A 13,633-nucleotide genomic window follows, 5' to 3' on the forward strand; every position below is an offset into this window, starting at 1 on the left:
TTTACAATGGTGAGTACTGGAGAACTTAAGCTGTATCTGTAATACTCTATTACTGAAAAAAAAAATAAGAGATCGGGTACTCATGTTAGAATGTTAATATTTGCTGTATTTGGGATGTGGGTATATATCATCCTCTGTATTGTTCTGTATATTTAATATATTTCATAATTAAACATTATTTACATAACTTGAAGATTAGGACAAGCAAAATGGTATGATCTAGTTGAAGTAAGCAAATGAGAATTGTTTTCAATTAGTCTTTTAAATTATTTACATAAATACCTATATTCAGAATTCAAGCTGTAAGCAGAGCTCATTGATAATGTTACTTTGTAGTTTGTATTCCATGATATTATGGAAGATATAAGGGGAAAGCTATTTAAGAAAATAAAACTTGAAATAGGCAAAAGTGAAGCCTAGAGATAAAAGAGAAAATTATTTGAGGCAAATATTGCCTTTGTGATGAAGAAAGATGAGGGCATTATCTCAGGGAAACCAATCTTTTAAAATGAGGGATTTAAACTTGGGGCATGCGCTGCATAAACAATGTCCATATCATGGATTTGGGGGATAAGAAATTTGTTCCAATTCTTAAATTCTTATGGGAAAGCAGCAATATTTCAGTTACAGAATCAAATTCATGACAGTTTTTACTTAATCAGTGTTAGCTGTGTGCATTTAACAATACCTTGTACTGCAGTTGTTAACACCACCAACAAAAACTTGGTTTTTATTGATAAAATTCAGTCACAAAAAGCACACTCGGGAAATACCAAGGAGATGGTCACAGACCCTTTTTCAAGTGGTTGCAGTTCCTGTGCTTCTGCTATATCTGTGTTGAAGGTCACAGAGCACCCTTTCCTTATGTGCAATGTAATGTACTCTAATATTAGAAATGAGTAGACTTCTTTTAATTTTAACTCACCTAACATTTTATTGCAATATCTGCCAGAGAAGTCATTTTAAAGGTGATTTTTAAAATATGATCAAACCAAAAATAGAGATCATTACACAAACCTAGTACATATTTAGAGAGGTCAAAAGCTCTTTACAAGCATTAATTAAAAATTATAGCTCTCCAGAGAATAAATAAATATTTTGTTTTCTTCTGGAACAATAATCTTGACCAAGTAGAGGATTGTGTTGGCATCAACCTTGGCACAAAGTCAAACAGTGAGTCATTATCTAGTATGAACAAAAAACTCAGGATTCTCCTTCATATTCCCTTGCTAAGCTACTGCACCACTAAGTTTCTAATTGCTAATTAAGGAAATCAAGCCATTAAAAATCGAACAAACAAAAAAGACAAGTGAAGTCTAGAACTAACTCTGACATTAATCCTCAGAATAAAGCATTTACTTATTCATAAGGGTGTTGTTCATCTAGTTTAACTACTATTGTCCCATATCCCTAACTTTGAATTTCCTGAGTATAGTTTCATGATGATGGTTATTGCTAAGTACCTTTTAGACATTCTCAGTTTATGGCACAACAAATATAAAACATCTTTAGCTTTGGGGAAAAATAACTTGCTCTAGAAAGATGAAGTGCATTTTAGATGATGAAGCAGGTAATACACTTAGGAAAAGTAAATGAATTGCTCATTAAGAACATATGTTTAGTTATGTTCACACTAAAGTGAAAACATTCTTAATAAGGAAGTTTTAAAATTTATATAAATACTTGAAAATGTGGTCTTCCAGAATACTTTAAAATGCAGATCATTATATTTCAGTTCAGAGTAATTTTTTTCAGGTTCTCTGCTCTGTGGTCAGTAATCATTCAGCAATATTGCTACTGAGCCAGATATGAAATTAATCCATTGCAAAATCATTGAGTTGGCAATGTAGAACTAGGTAAATATTAATTACATTTTTAACTGGCAATGGAAGATTTCATGAGGCTCTGATAACTGATGATCTCCTATTAAAGCTCATGAATGAGATGAGATGATTACTAATAAATCAAATATTAAACCACTAGATATTGTTTAGAGGCTTAATTCAGGGATTTATTTTCTTGAAAAAGCATTACTACTGCCCCAACCAATTTAAAAAGTAAATGTGGAATCCAAAGAGTGGAGGGAGAAGTGTTTCCTGGGAAGTAGAGGGGGCATTCAAGTGCATATTAAGAGGGGAACTCCCAAGACCACTAGCAAGCACAAGACCAGGACAAGACAGGCCCTGAAAAGGCAGGGCCTGCACTTTGTATTCACCTTGGAATGACCTTCCTGACAGGAGGGCAGATGTCTGACAGAGAGCATCAGCCAATGCAAGCCAATTTTCATAGACTGTGAAAGGTTTTTTTTTGCTTAGCTCTACTTGGTGTTGTTAGCTATTGGTACTCAAGAAAATCTCTGTAACATAACTAGATGGATACAAACTCAAGAAACAGACATCATAGGGAATAAACTCCAGAGTTAATATTTTAAAATATTAAAATGTACAGGGTGCAACAAAAGATTACAAGACAAACAGGAAATGATGACCCATTCAAAGGAAGAGGGTAAAAACCCAGAAAATTCCAATGAAATCCACACTGTGGGCATACCAGAAAAAGACTTTGAAAAAATGATCTTCAACATGCTTAAGGAGATGAAGGAAAATACAGAGAAAGAACTAAATGATATCAGGAAAACAATGAATGAACAATATGAGAATCTCTATGAAGAGATAGAAATTTAAAAGGAGCCAAACAAAACTACTGAAGTTGAAGATCACAAAAACTTAAATGAAAAATTCCCAAGACGGTTTCAACAGCAGATTGGAACAGGCAGAAGACAGAATCAGTGAACTCAAAGACAACACAGTTGAAATGAGGCTGAGGAGCAGAAAGTTAAGTGACAATAGCCTAAGAGACCTCTGGGACACCACCAAACATACAAATATATGCATTAAGGGGTCCCAGAAGGAGAAGAAAGAAAGGGCCAATAGGGATATTCAAATAAATGACAGAAAACTTTCCAAATCTAGCAACAGTGTGAATATGCACATCCAAGAAACCCAGAGAACACCAAGCAGGATAAACTTGAATAAAAATATGACACATCACATACTGATCAAAATGTCAAAAGTGAAGGACAAAGAGAGAGTTCTGAAAGCTTCAAAAGAAAAGCAACAAGTTATGTACAGGGGAGTCCCAGTTAGATTAAGCGATGATTTCCCATCAGAAACATGGAGGCAAGAAGGCAGTGGGCTAAAATACTAAAGTGCTGAGAGAAAACAACTATCAACCAAAAATTTTACATTCAGCATGACTCTTAAAAATGAGGGAGAGATTAAGATATTCCCAGATAAACAAAAGCTAATGGAGTTCATTACCACTAGAACTGTCCTAAAAGCAATGCTAAAAGGAGTTTTTCAGACTGAAAGGAAAGGACACTAGACAGTGGTTCAAAGCAGCATAAAGAAATAAAGACCTCTGATAAAGTAACCATTTGGGTAATTTTAAATGCTAATACTAATGTAGTGAGTTTTTTGGTATGTAACTCCACTTCTTCCTGGAGGTGCTAAAATGCAAATGCATAAAAATAAGGACAAATGTATGATTTTGGATATACAGTATACAAATGTATAATCTGTAACAAGTATACAAAAAGGTGGGAGGATGGAATGGCATAGGAACAGTGTATGTGTATGCTACTGAAGTTAAGTTGATATCAAGTAAATTTGATTGTTAAATATTTAGGATGTTAAATTTTTACCCTATGGCAGCCACAAGGTAAATATATGAGAAATATATCCAGGTAGAAATGAGAAGGGACTCAATATTGTTCAATACAAAAAATCAAATAAATATGAAAGTAGGCATTAACAGAATACTTGAGAAACATAAAAGGTATAAGACTTGCAAAGGCTAAATAGCAAACATTGGCAAAAGTAATTACTGCATTATCAGGAATGACTGTAAATGCAAATCAATTAAAATTTCCAGTCAAAAGGCAGAGATTGACAGAATGGATAAATAAAGCATGACCCAAATATACGCTATTTCTAAGGGACTAAAAAATATATACCATGCAAGTAGTAACCAAAAGAGAGCTGGGGAGCTATATTAAATATCACATGAAATAGACTTTAAGTCAAATCTGTTATTAGTAACAAAGATGATCACTGTTTATTGATAAAGGGGTCAATTCAACAAGAAGATGTAACAATTATAAATATATATGCACCCAACTACAGAGCCGCCAATATATATGAAACCTAAACTGACAGAAATGAAGGGAGAAATTGACCATTGTACATTAATAGTAGGATAATAATAACAGGACATCCAGACAGAAGTTCAATAAGGAAATACAAGATCTGACCAGTACCTTAAACAAACTAGATCTAACAAGCATATATAGAACACCTCATCCAGCAGAATACAACAGCGGAACACACAATATTCTTAAGTGCCTGTATATCATTCTTCAGGACAGATCATATGTTACATCAGAAAACAAGTCTTGGTGAATTCAAAAATACTTTAAACATAAAATGTATCTTCTCCAACCACAGTGGAATGCAGCTAGAAATCAATGACAATGGGAGAAATGAAAATTTCACAAATATGTGGAAATTAAATAATATGTTTTTAAACAATTAATGGATTAAAGAGGAAATCACAAGGGAAATTAGGAAATATCTTGAGGCAAGTGAAAATAAAAATGCAACATAGCACTACTTGAAGGATGCAGAAAAGGCAATGCTGAAAGGAAAATCTATGGATTACATTAAATTAAAGGCTTACATTAAAAAAGAAGAAAGATTTCAAGTTAGAGACCTAATCTCAAAATGGGAAGAACTAGAAAAGGAAGAGCAAACTAAACCCAAGGCAAGCAGAAGGAAGGAAATAACAAAGATTAGAGTGGAGATAAATGAAATATAGAACAGAAAACAATAGAGAATCAAAAAAAACAAAAATTGATCTTGGAAAAGATCAATAAAATTGAAAATCCTTTAGCTAGACTGATAGAAAAAAATGAGAGGATGCAAATAACTAAATCAGAAGTAAAAAGGGAGGCATTAATATTGACCCCGCAGAAATTGAAAGGACTATAAGAAGATACCATGAGCAACTGTGTACCATGAAATTAGATAGCCCATATGAGATAGCCAAATTCCTAGAAACACACAAACTGCCTACACTAACACAAAAAGAAATAGAAGGTCTCCACAAATAACTAGGAAAGAGATTGAATCAGTAATCAAAAACCTCCCAACAAGGAACAACCCAAAACTAAACAGTTTCATAGGGGAATTATACTATACATTCCAAGGATAATTAACACCAATCCTTCTCAAACTATTCTAAAATATTGAAGAGGAGGGAATACTACCTAACCCATTCTACCAGGCCAACATCACCCTCTTATCAAAGCCAAATAAAGATACCACAAGAAAATAAAATGACAGACTAACATCTCTTACGAATATACTATCAACCAGAATCAAACAACACATTAAAAAAATTATATAGCAGGATCAAGTGGGATTTATCTCGATATGGAAGAATGCTCAACATAAGTATATCAATTAATATAATACATCACATATATACAATGAAGAAAAAAAACACATAATCAAATCAAGTGATGCAAAGAAGAATTTGACAAAATCCAGAACTCTTTCTTGATAAAAACACAGAAAACTAGGAATAGAAGGAAATTTCCTCAGTGAGATAAAGGGCATATAGGAAAAACCCACTACTAACATCATACTCTCAATGGTGAAGGATTGAAAGATTTCTTTCTAAGATCAGGAGCAAGACAATGATGCCCACTGTCACCACTATTATTCAACATTGTACTGGAAGTTCCTGCCAGAGCAATTAGGCAAGAAAAAGAAATAAAGGTATCCAAATTGGAAAGGGAAAAGTGAAACTTTCCCTATTTGCAGATAACATGATGCTATATGCAGAAAATTCTGAAAAATCTATAACAAATCTAGAGCTAATAAATGAATTCAGCAAAGTGACAGGGTACAAGATCGGCATGCAAAAATCAGTAGTGTTTCTATACACTAGTAATGAACAATTGAAAGAAGAAATCAAGAAAAAATTTGCATTTACAATAGCAATTAAAAGAATCAAAATATTTAGGAATAAATATTCAACATGTCTTCAAGGTTCATTCATGTTGTTGCATGTAAAGGACTTGTGCACAGAAAACTACAAAACACTGGTAAAAGAAATTAAAGAAGAACTAAGTAAATGGAAGAATATTCTGTGTTCATGGGCTGGAATAGTGAGCATTGCTAAGAGGTCAATTTTACCCAAAGCAGTTTACAGATTTAATGCAATCCCAATCAAAATTCTAACAACCTTCTTTGAAGTGATGGAAAAGCCAATCATCACATTTATATAGAAGGGGTAGGGGCCCCAAATAGCCAAAGCCATTTTGAAAATGAAGAATGAAGTACAAAGATTCACATTTCCAGATCTCAGAATTTATTATAAAACTGCAGTAATCAAAACAGCATGGCACTGGCACAAGGGCAGACATATAGACCAACTGCACCAAATTTAGAGTTCAGGAATCAACCATCACACTTATGCCCAACTGATATTTTTTTAATTGAGACTGTTCACATACCATACAATTATCCAAAGATCCAAAGTGTACAATCAATTGCCCACGGCATCATCATACAGCTGTGCATCCATCACCACAATTAATTTTTTTTGAAGTTTTAGAACATTTTCATTATTCCAGAAAAGAAATGAAGACAAAAAAAAAAAAAAAAAAGGAAACTCAAATCCTCCCATAACCCTAAAGCCCCCCTCCATTATTGACTTATAGTATTGGTATAGTACATTTGTTACTATTGATGAAAGAATGTTAAAATACTAACTGTAGTATACAGTTTGCAATAGGTATATTTTTTCCCTATATGCCCCTTTATTATTAACTTCTAGTTAATAGTGTCATACATTTGTTCTAGATCATGAGAGAGATTTCTAATATTTGTACAGTTAATCATGGACATTGCCCACCACAAGATTCACTGTTTAATATATTCCCATCTTTTAACCTCCAACTTTCTTTCTGGTGACATATGTGACTCTGAGCTTCCCCTTTCCACCAATTCACACACCATTCAGCACTGTTAGTTATTCTCACAATGTGCTACCTTCACCTCTGTCCATTTCCAAACATTTAAGTTCAACCTAGTTGAACATTCTGCTCATAATAAGCAACTTCTCCCCATTCTTTAGCCTCATTCTATATCATGGTAACTTATATTTCATGTACATGAGTTTTATATATTATAATTAGTTCATATCAGTGAGACCCTGCAATATTTATCCTTATGTGTCTGACTTATTTCACTCAATATAGTGCTCTCAAGGTTTCTTCATCCACCCATTTTTTAAAGACAGTTTTGTTCACACACCATACATTCTGTCCTAAGTAAACAATGTTGGTTCCCTGTATAGTCATGTATTTATGTTTTCACCACCATCACCACTATCTATATAATGTCATCTCCATTTCATTCACAAAGGAGAAAGAGTCAAAGCAGGTAGAGAGACAAAAGAAAAAGAAAAAGGAAAGAGAAAAAAATAAACAAACAAACATGACAACTAGGAAGCAACAAAAGGAAAGAAAGCATTAAACTAAAGTAGAATAGAGTCAGACAATATCACTAATGCCAAGAGTCCCATTACCCATCCCATATGCCCCCCTCTTATATGTATATATTGCCTTTGTTACATTAAAGGAAACATAATACAATGTTTCTGTTAATTATAGTCTCTAGATTATATTGATTTGTATTTTTCCCCCAACAACACCTTATTTTTAACACCCTGCAAGGTTGACATTCTTTTGTTCTCCCTCATATAGAAACATATTTGTCCATTTTATCACAATTGCTGAGCACTCTAGGTTTCACTAAGTTATACAGTCCCAGTTTTTATCTTTCCTCTTTCCTTCTGGTGTCCCACATGCTCCCAATCTTCCTCTTTCAACCATACTCACAGTCATCTTTGTTCAGTGTACTTACATTGCTGTGCTACCATCACTCAAAATTGTGTTCCAAACCTCTCACTCCTGTCTTTTCCTGTCTATCTGTAGTGCTCTCTTTAGTATTTCCTGTAGAGCAGGTATCTTGCTCACAAACTCTCTCATTGTCTGTCAGAGAATATTTTAAGCTATCCCTCATATTTGAAAGATAGTTTTGCCAGATATAGGATTCTTGGTTGGTAGTTTTTCTCTTGCAGTATTTTAAAGATATCACCCCACTCCCTTCTTGCCTCCATGGTTTCCACTGAGAAATCCACACACAGTCTTATCAAGCTTTCTTTGTATATGATGGATCACTTTTCTCTTGCTTTCAGGATTCTCTCTTTGTCTCTGGCATTTGATAATCTGATTATTAAGTGTCTTGGCATAGGCCTATTCAGATCTATTCTGTCTGGGGTACACTGTGCTTCTTGGTTCTGTAATTTTATGTCTTTCACAAGAGATAGGAAATTTTCATTGATTATTTACTCTATTATTGCTTCTGCTCCTTTGCCCTTCTCTTCTCCTTCTGGGACACCAATGACATGTACATTCATGCATTTCATGCTTCATTCAATTCCCTGAGACGATGCTCATATTTTCCCTTTCTTTTCCCTATCTGTTCTTTTGTGGATAGGATTTCAGGTGTCTTGTTCTCCGTTCCTGAATGTTTTCTTCTGCCTCTTGAAATCTGCTGTTGTATGTCTCCATTGTGTCTTTCATTTCTTGTGTTGTGCTTTTCATTTCCATAGATTCTGCCAGTTGTTTTTTCAAACTTTTTATTTCTACCTCATGTTTTCCCAGTGTTTTCATTATATGCTTCATCTCTTTTGCCATATCTTCTCCATTTAGCATTAGTTGTTTAAATTCCTATATCTCAGTTGAAGTGTAAGTTTGTTCCCTTGACTGGACCATAACTTTGTTTTTCTTACTGTAGGTTGTAGTTTTCTGTTGTCTAGGCATCTGGTTTCCTTGGTTACCCCAATCAGGTTTTCCCAGACCAGAATGGGCTCAGATCTCAGAAGGGGGCAAAATTCAGTATCAGGTTTTCTTGAAGGTGTGTCTTAGAAGATTGACATACCCTGTGAGGCATCTAGTCATTGTGCTTTTCCTAACCTGCCCAGCAGGTGGCATGTCAGTCTGCCACTCCTGACCAGTGTAAGGAGGTATGGCCCACTTAGTTTCTGTTTTGACTGTTTTCCCCCAGGCTCTGGGGTCTGGTTCTGAATGGAAGGTGGGTAGTAGAGCTGGGCACCACCTCCTTCCTCTTAGGGAAGATACAACACCTAGGGAGTTATCATCTGCATTTAAATAGGTTCTTTGTTTCTCTGACTCTGCTATCTCCACCCTTCTCTGGGTCAGAGTGCTGTGAACTGAAATTGGCTGAGCTTTCTCCACTGAGTCGCCCAGGTTAAGAGAGAGAGAAAAAGCAACAGAAAGCCCCCTTTCAGGGTCAGTCCATGCCTGCCCCCTCCCCATCAGCTTCACCTGCTGGCCAGAGATAGCACCTGGTCCTCTGGGCTCCCCCTTCCAGGACAGAGAAGTTCACTGGCTCTTTAAGGTCAGTCATCACTAAAAGCCTCTGCCTGCTTGTTGGGGATTTTTAGCTTGTACTGAGCAGTCCACGTTTGTTAATTAAAACTCCAGTTGGAGCTGGACTGAGGTATATTGGCTTGTTCAGAGAGTGCTGCTTTCTACTACAGTGAGGTTTTGCAGTTTGGGTTGCCATGGGGATAGGGGGCTCCTGGCTCGGGTCCGCAGATTTTACTTACAGATTTTATGCTGCGATTTCAGGCATTCCTCCCAATCCAGGTTGGTGTGCAATGTGTGGACAGTTACAGCTGTCCCCCAGTAATTATTCCAGATTTTTTACTAGTTGTTCCTGGTTTTAGTTGTTCCAGGGAGACTAACTAACTTCCACTCCTCTCTATGCCACCATTTTCTTCTATCTCCCAACTGATTTTTGACAAGGGTACACAGACCACTCAATTGGGAAAGAATAGTGTCTTCAACAAATGGTGCTAGTAAACCATATTCAAAAGAATTAATTAAGGTAGACCCCCATCACACGCCATACACAAAAATCAACTCAAAATGGATCAGACCTATTTTTGTAAGATCCAGAACTATAAAACTCCAAGAAGAATACATACAGTAGCATTTTCAGGACCTTGTGTTGTGAAATGGTTTCTTAGACTTTACATCCAAAGTACAAGCAACAAAAGAAAAAAATAGATAAGTAGGACCACATCAAATAAAAAAAAAATTTGCATCTCAAAGGACTTTATCGTGAAAGTAAAATGACAACTTACACAATGGGAGAAAATATTTGGAAACCACATATCTGATACAGGTTTAATATCTGCAATATACAACATAACCCTTAAACTCAACAACAAAAAGAGAAACAACTCAATTTAAAAATGGGGGGAGAGTCCTGAACAGACATCTCTCCAAAGAAGATAAACAAATAGCCACAAAGTACAAGAAAAGATGCTCAACATCATTAGCCATTAGGGAAATGCAAATCAAAACCATGAAACACCATTTCACTCCCAATAGAATAGCTACTATTAAAAAATAAAAAAAAACAAATAGTAAATTGTAAGTGTTGGAGAGGATGTGGAGAAGTAGGAACCCTCATTCACTGCTGCTGGGAAAATAAAATGGTGCTCTGAAAGACAATTTGGCAGTTCCTCAGAAAATAAGTATAGAACTACTATATGACCAGGAAATCCCACTAGAATTGAAAGCTGGGACTCAAGCAGATATTTGCACACCTATGTTCATAGTGGTATTATTCACAATTGCCAAAAGATGGAAACAACCCAAGTGTCCATCAGCAGATGAACGAATAAACAAAATTTAGTATATACACCCAATGGGATATCATTCAGCCAAAAAAGGAATGAAGTACTGATACATGCAACAACATGGATGAACCTTGAAGACATCATGTTGAATGAAATGTCAGACACAAAAGGACAAATATTGTATGATTGCACTGATATGAAATAATTATAGTAACAAACTCAGAGTCATGCTCTAGAATATAGGTTATGAGGAGATAGTTTTAGGAATTAGGAATTAAAGCTTAAAATGTACAGAGTTTCTATTTGGGACTAAAGAAAAATTTTGGTAGTGAATGGTGGCGATGGTAGCATAGCATTGTGAATATAATTACCAGCAGTGAATTATATATCTGAATGTGATTAAAAAGGGGGAAATTTAAGTTGTATGTATGTTACTAGAATAACATTAAAAAAATCTAATGTACTTCACAACACAGTTAACCCTAAGTTAAACCATAGACTATTTTTAATAGAACAATTATACAAATGTGCTTTTATCAATTAACACATCATGCAAGATGTTTCTAATAGGTGGTATATGAGAAGTCTGTGTTTTATGCATGATTTTTCTGTAAACCCACAACTTCTCTAATTAAAAAAAAAAAAAAAATCCAAAGTGTAAGTAGTAGAAAACCTTTCACATTAGAGCACAATATAGCAAATTTCCCTAGGTAGTTAATTTCATGATATATTGGTAGGCTGGCACATTTCTTTTCCTAGCACTTGGGAATATTGGAAAGACAGGACACGTATACTTAGTGTAGAGTTATAATAATAAGTTTAATTAAGATAAAACAACATTAGTTCAATGGTTTGACTATGATGTTGTCAACACCTCCCTCCATGCTGCCAAAGTCATAATCTCATAAGTGTGTCTGTCAGCTAATTTAAAAACGCTGAATGTGGGGTGCTTTAGTACGCTAGATTGTGGAAAGCAGATACCATAAAAAAGTTGGCTTTTAACAATGGGAATTTATTAACTTACAAGCTTACAGTTTTAAAGCCATGAAAATGTCCAAATCTAGGCTTCATCAAGACAATGCTTTCTTCCTGAAGATCATCTACTGAGGATCCTGGACTCCTTTGTCACATGGCAAGGCACATGACAGTGCTGGTCTCTCCCTTGTCTTCTGGATTTCGTTACTTTTAGCTTTTGCTTCAATGGCTTTCTCCTTTCTCTCTGCATTTTCCTATTTATAAATGACTCCAGTAAAAGGATTAAAACCCATCCTGGGTCATCCTTTAATTGAAGTAACCTAATCAAAAGGTCCTACCTTCAATAGGTTTACATCTGCAGGAATGGATTAGCTCTAAGAACATGATTTTCTGGGGTACATACAGCTCCAAACCACCACATGTGGAGTTTCCTTTCAGGCGTCCTTGTGGAGTGTGTACTTTCATTTTGCTCAAACACGTTTCCTGTTTCTTCAAGAAAATTACTTCTAAACTTCTAGGGACATGTAAAGGCCCATAATCAGTATCTTTACCACAATCCTGGATTGCTAACCTGAAACTTGCCACAGGATGGGGAACTTCTCACTTTTGACTTGAATGCTCCATTTTTATCTTCCTTCTCCTTGAGTGACTTTCCCGAATTTCTCCTAACCTAAACTTTTAGTAAATGGTAGAAAATGTTATTCAGTGATGAGAAGAGGCATTTATCCTTGGCCAAACTTTTTTCTGAGACACTTTCCACAGTGTTGCTGGCAAATTAGGCTTTAGGATTACTATTCACCCAAGCACACTTTAGGCTTGAACTTCTCAGAGTCCCTCAAGTTTGGAAATCCATAAGCCAAATATGGAATTTTACTAATTTGCTAATTATTAGTGCACATGAACTTGTTCAAACTGTAGTCTATGTATGGTTGTCACAAATATGAACATATTTATCAACACTATGAGCCAGAATCTACAAGCATGTATTCCAGATTTATAAAAACACATGGAATTAACTAAGTCCAGACTCATTATGATTTCAGGAATGCCCTCTATGGGATTCCTGATAGATGAATCTTGGGTTAATCAGGTTTGCCACAGTAACAATCTCCAAAATATGTTTTATATTTATTTTCATAATAGTAGCTATTGCTCTGCTCCATGTATCTTCTCATCCCAGCACCCGCATTGAAGGGTGGTCCTTATTTGGGATATGCTGGTTTTGCAGCAAGGGAATAAGGCAAGAGTGCTGGAGGCAACTCAAGATGCCTTTTACAGTGTAGATGTAGCATAAACCACTGCTACTCAGTTTGACCTCACAACCAGCAGCTTCAACATTAATTGGGAGCTTGTTAAAAATACAGTCTCTCAGGTCCCATTCCAGACCTAATGAATATGAATCTTTGTTTTAACAGAATCTTCAGGTAATTCTTAGGCACATTACAGTTTGAGAAACACTAACATACATTACACTCCCTCATAATCATTGACCAAAGCACTTCATGTCGTCAAACATGGACCAGAGAAGTATACTGCAGACAGATACTGCAAATCTTGGCAATGAGCAGAAATAAACAACCCTCTTTCAGAGGAGGGAGCAAAAAATTGGAAACTATAATATAATTTCCCACAGTCCTTAAAGCTGCTACTTGTAATGAATGGGTCTAGTTATTTTTTGAGGCAGCCCATTTAAATTGTTGAACATATCTACTACTCTAATTTTCACTCATTGTTTCTACTTTTGCCTTCTACAACAAATAAAAAACTACTCCCTATTCTATATAACCTTTATTCAGTGAGTTTAATTAACTGACTGTTTTTTACGCTCCCATATATTCTACAGGTTAAACAG

This window comes from Choloepus didactylus, chromosome 7 (assembly GCF_015220235.1).
Source record: "Choloepus didactylus isolate mChoDid1 chromosome 7, mChoDid1.pri, whole genome shotgun sequence".
NCBI classification, from domain to species: domain Eukaryota; kingdom Metazoa; phylum Chordata; class Mammalia; order Pilosa; family Megalonychidae; genus Choloepus; species Choloepus didactylus.